This window comes from Falco biarmicus, chromosome 3 (genome assembly GCF_023638135.1).
Source record: "Falco biarmicus isolate bFalBia1 chromosome 3, bFalBia1.pri, whole genome shotgun sequence".
NCBI lineage: Eukaryota > Metazoa > Chordata > Aves > Falconiformes > Falconidae > Falco > Falco biarmicus.
Genome location: NC_079290.1, coordinates 119836908 through 119842907, shown reverse-complemented (window position 1 = coordinate 119842907; position 6000 = coordinate 119836908).

Genomic DNA, 6000 nt, shown 5'->3' with positions numbered 1-6000 from the left:
CTGAAAAAATTGCTTTTATTTCTCAGTAGCAACCAAAAGCAGTTAAGAAACACCAAGACAGTGGGAATTCACGGGCTGGGGCTCGGGGTGCGGGCGCGGGAGGGCTGCGCCGTAGCAGTGAGCTCACCGGTGCGGAGCCGGTGCGGGACTGATGCGAGCGGCCGCGCCGCAGCCCGGGCGAGCAGCCGGCGAGGCTCCCAGCCCCCCCCCCCCGCTGCTGGCCACAGGTGACGGTGCCTCCGCGGCCCTTCGCGGCGTCGCCGTTGTCTCGCTGGGCCGTTTATCTTCAGAGCAGCTGAAATAACGCGGCGGCCCGAGCGATGTGTCGCGGCGCCGGGGGCAGCGCGGCCCGGTGTCAGGAGCACCCCGGGGGAGCGCTGCCGTGCTCCCGCCGGAGCTGCCCTCCGCCGCCCGGGCGCGGGGGCCGGTGTCACGGGGGCCCCGCTGCCCCGACCAGCCCGACGGGCAGAGCCCCAGCCCAGCCCCCGGGGCTGCGCCAACCGCCGCCGCGCCGAGGAGCGCCCGGGCCCGTGGCGGAGCGGTGCGGAGCGGAGGGGAGCGGTGAGGTGCGGAGCGGAGTGGAGGGGTGCCGTGCCGTGCGGTGCGGTGCGGAGCGGAGCGGAGGGGTGCGGTGCGGTGCCGTGCGGAGCGGAGCGGAGGGGTGCCGTGCCGTGCGGTGCGGTGCGGAGCGGAGGGGTGCGGTGCGGTGCCGTGCGGAGCGGAGCGGAGGGGTGCCGTGCCGTGCGGTGCGGTGCGGAGCGGAGGGGTGCGGTGCGGTGCCGTGCGGAGCGGAGCGGAGGGGTGCCGTGCCGTGCGGTGCGGTGCGGAGCGGAGGGGTGCCGTGCCGTGCGGTGCGGAGCGGAGGGGAGCGGTGAGGTGCGGAGCGGAGCGGAGGGGTGCCGTGCCGTGCCGTGCCGTGCCGTGCGGTGCGGAGCGGAGGGGAGCGGAGCGGAGCGGTGGCGGAGCGGAGCGGGACGCGCGGCGCTGTCGCGGACGAGCCCCGCCGGGGCCGCCGGTATTTAGGGCGGTCGCGGGCAGAGCCGGGCGGCAGCGGGACGGCGGGGACGGCAGGTGAGTGCGCGGCCGCGGGGCGATGCCTCCCCGCTGACGGGGCGGGTCTCCCGCTGCCGTTCGGCCCGGCCGGGCGGGGGGCGCCGGCTGAAGTCGGTTCCCACGGCGGAGCCCACCGTGCCGCCCGCGCCGCGGCCCCGCTGGAGGGGACGGGCCGCTCGGGGCTGCCCCGCCGCTGTGCCCGGCCGTGCCCCCGCGGCTGCCGGGGGATGCTGGCCGCCCGCCCGGGGCGCGCCGCTGGAGGCCGGGGCGGGAGAGGGGAGCGGGGGGGTGGCCGGGGCCTGCGGCGGCATCTCCCCGGCTGGTGGGCGCCGGCGGGCGGAGGCGAGCAGAGCTCCCTCGTCGGCATCGCCCCCCTGAGCCCCGGCGGAGCGCGGCACCGGGCTGCGCCGGACGGGGCGTCCGTCGTGCAGGCTCGCCCTGCGGGGAAGCTCGGCTCTCCCGGGCGGTTTAGCGATTCAAAGGGATGTTGCAGGACCCTTCCCCCAGGTGTAGGGTGATGCGGAGTGAGGTGGCTGCTTTACAAGTGTAATTTCCTGTGGGTTGCCCTGGGGTAAAGCTTTGGGTGACCGTGGCTCTGAGATTTGTCTTGTTACAATTGTCGCATCCCGGTTTGTGTATCACAAGCCACCCAGCTGCCTGGCTTCTTCCTCGCTCCTGCTGCAGTTACAATGGTGACCAAATGTCACCCCCATGTAGGGGCTGGCGCAAAGCCAGGAGTCCCACTGTAATGTTGTACTCCTGGAGTCGTCACCCATCCATGCCTATGTAGCTGCTTGGATGCCAGCCAGGATTTCCAGGGCAAAGCCTACCATTTTCTCACGTGGAGCTAATGGACTGCCACCGTGTCACGTGCTGCAGCAAATGATGAAAGTGAACCGCTTTCGGGGTGAGCTTTGGTACTACAGCAAATTTGAGGAGCCGGCCAAGGATAAGGACTGCCAGCATTGCCCTGTGACCGTGAGATGGTCCTGATTTTTCTGGGATACTGTAGGCAGTGACACATGAGTCTTGAACAAGGAAAATAATATTTCCACAGAAAGACAGTCCCTTTCCCAGTTGTGAGCCTGACATAAACCCCAAGGAAAAAAACTCTTTTGCAAAACTAAGTGGACAACTGACTTTAGAGTGGTGAGAATTGCTTTGCCAGTAATTGTAACTTCCTCTTCACAGGAACTTTTGTCAGTGGAGTATTAAACAGATTATTCCAGGAAGCAATGCTGGGATCTTTGAGGTTTCTCAAGACAAATCTGCTTTTGTTTTTCATGTTCTCCCTGAAGTTAGGGCAGCATCATAACAAAGGATTTAGGCTGTACATCATGCATACTTTTCAAATACTAAAATGAACAAATATCAAACAAATTGTCAATCTGTGGTTTTTCATGTTGCCTGTAACACTTTCTGGGTTTTCCATTTACCCCCCCCGATCCTGACGGTCTCAGAGCAGCATCCTCACCGGTCATCACTCAGCCATTTTCCTGAAATCACAGATTTTCTGTCTCCCTTGCAGCTGATGGTCACTCCTGTGTCGCACTTCTGAAGGGCTGGGAGGAGATAAAAAATTGAGCATGTGTAATGCAGGCATGAGTGAGTAAATGGCAGAGAACAAGGAAATGAAAAAAAAAAAAAATCAGATCTTCTCTGTGGTGTGAACAATGCTTGTTTGCAGCTTTCTTAGAAATCTGGGAAGTGTATTTCTTAAATTGAGACATGTCAAAATGCAGGAAGATGTGAGGGGCCTGGCTACTTTTGGTGTCTAACACAGAGTAAGTGTGTTGGTAGTGCATTGTCCTCACCTAAATGTAGAACAAAAAACAGTGGCAAAGATTACTCTCTTCTGGCATGTGCACAGCAAGGCAGTGCAGTTTGCCTAGCTAGAGTTGTCCTGCATGCAGCTCTGAGGGGATGCATCTTGATATAAAAAGTTGGCATAAAAAGTTGACTGTGTTTTCCTCTGCCTTTTGAGTGAAGATTCCTTTCCACCCCCTTGGCGATGCACTTAAGAGATGCGTGTATAGAGAGACAGCCTTCAGAGTGCACACAAGTGAGGATCCACCCTCCGCGATCCCCAGAGTTGCACTGCAGTACTCATTTGAGGTGGTCCTTCTGCCTGTCCTGCCAGCTCCCAGCCTGCCCATTATCAACCCTATATGAGCACAGAGATATTGTGCAGAAGAGGATTTAGAAATTTTACCATCTCTGAGCTCACTGAAATTGGGGTGGCTAGGGGAGTTTAGAATAAACCAGGGAAAAAAAAAAGTATCTTCATTGCCAATAAACACTGTAGTCAGAGCAATAACTGTTCAGATTCTTATTTGCCTAGGTTTCTATAGCTGGAGAGCTCTTAACGGGTCATATATGGGAACGCTACTTCATAGTGCCTTACAAATATTCAGGAATAAAAGGAACAAGCATTCAGAAATACTGATGAATACATCTCAGAGCAAAGAAAGGTCAGGGAGGTGCAAACTAGCTGTGACTGGAGTATTAGAACTGTTTCTTGAAGTATATTCCAGTATCAAAAAGTTGTTTGGTGTTGATGCAAAGTACACCCGAGATCTCAAAAGCATCTGAATAGTCGGAATAACCAGTCTAGCAAGTAACACAGTGGCCTTGCTGCTCCCTAAACACATGAGAAGTTCATGTGCCAACTCATGCCCTTATTGATTCATCTCAGAGTCTGTTTAATCATTTATTTTCCTAACACAGGTACCTACAAAAACCAGGAATCGGGATCCTGGGTAAAATGTCTGGGTGGAATCGGTACTTTTTCATTTATGTGAAAACTACTCCCCAGGTGCATGGAGGTGTGAGTAGGGCAGGTTATGTGCCTGGATGTGCATGCCTGCGCTGGCCAGTGCCTACGGGGTGTGCACTACCTGCCTGGCACATTTGTAGGAGGAATTCACCCTTGGTAGGAAGAATTCACCCTTGGCGCTGGGAGAGCCTGCGGCAGGGGCAGGAGGCCATGCTGCCACCCCCAGCACGCAGCCCCGGGCAGAGGCTGCGGAGCACAGGGAGAGCCCGAGACCCTGGGCAGCGCCCGTTTCCTCCTGCAGTGAAAGTCGTCCTGTGCTCTGCAGAGCTGAACCTTGCTCAGTCCTCCGTGGCTGGGGCACAAGGCTGTGGAGGAGCTGGGGGCACAGATGTAGGAAACATCACCCTGCCGTGTACATCAGAGGGTGAGAAGAGGAGCAAAGGCAGACCTTGCTGTAGGTGTGGCGTGGCTTTCCTGCGGCCTCAAGGGTTGCCGCTTCCTGCTGGTGCTCTTGGCTTCTCCCCAAAACTGTGACATCCTTCCAGCTCCTGACCCTTGCTTCTGCAGAAAGCAAATGAGCTGCTGCAGTTTGCTCACCCCTTTCTCCCAGGGATTTGGCAGCTTGCCTCAGGGCAACTGGGACGATTTTGTAGATTCCCTTTGTTTTGCTCTGCCTTTAGCAGGTGTAGCCAGTGTTGAAATTATCTCCTCATCCTACTCTTACTCCTATTCTAGATTACTCTGCTTTCTTTTCAAGGTGCTGACTGTAAATTCAAACAGCACATTAGCTTATGCATGACAGACAGCAAATAGCCAAGCACCCATTACAATTCTTAAACTAATCCCTCCAATAAGTTTTCTTCTTTATTTGTCGTGGCAATGGGGCAGTCTTTTCAGTACATAGCACAGCCCAATCCTACTTTACTGTGCAAGGTGTGCATCAGGTTTATTCTGTTATTTACAGCTTTTGCAAAACATTGTGTGTTTCAGACAGCTTAATCCAAAGCTAGAAAACTGGTTAGATCCAGTCCTTTATACTGATGCATGCAAACCTACTGATATTAAATTTTAAAGATTTTTACTTTTTTTTTAAACTTTTACACACACCACCTTTTCTGTGGATCTCATTTTTCAGTGCGATACACTATTGGCATTGCCTTGGTTTTCTTCCAGAAGCTGCATCCTGATTCGATTATGATCTATGGACAAGCTGATTCCTACAGCTTACCCTAGATGTATTTCATGATGCTTGAAAAGGGTTCTTGTCTCCACGTTGGACTCCACTGATACTCTTATGCTGCATGCTTGAGTCAATTGTCCCAAATATGCGGGAACTTATTAAAAAAATTCTCCAATGAAATCTGTCTTTCGAGGCTGTGATTCCTTCAGGAGTGCCATCTGGTGTTTGTCAGCTTGCACAGGGAGTAGCTTTGTTACTGGCCAAGGTTTCAGCATGGTAGAATATACCTGGTTTATTTCGGTAAGATAGCAGATTCGACATCTCAGTGAAAAATTAGACTCGGCTACAGAAAGGTGGGAGAGAAAATGGATTTTCAGTAGCTTGCTGCAATTCAACTCTGTTCCCGGCCATGCCTTTGCGATTCCCCCGGGTTGTTACCCAGTGACAAGAGGAGGGTATGAATTCCCTAATTCCCTATTTCCTCTAACTTCAGCGTGAACCTCAAGGAGACGTTCAACTTATTAAAAGGCGGGTCATGGTGTGCTCCTTTTTTCCTGTTCTGTGCAGTGGAAGAGCAAATTCTGTGCTTGCTTTTCGACACGCGATGTCTGTACACACCCGCAGGGCCGCCCCGCCGTGCAGCGGTGTCTGCAAGCACCGCCCTGCGCTGCGCTGCGGCAGGGACCCTGTGCGCTCCGGGCGGGGTGTCTCGGGCAGCCCCCCGCCGCCCCCTCTCTCCCCCCGCCGCCCCCTGCAGTACCCGCAGTTCCCGCACGATGGCGCTCGGCCCCCAGCGAGCCTCCCGCGGCCCCGCTGGCGGGTGCGGCCGCTCGCCACGTGCCAGTGCTCGGGCTCCGTCCCGGTTGGCGCGCGCTGCCGGGGGGCGGGGGGGCGGCGCGGGGGCGCGAGGCACCGCTTAAGAAGAACCTGGCTGTTGGGACGGACCCTGAGCTGGCAGGCAGTGCCAGTGGTCGCCACCGACAGCCACAGC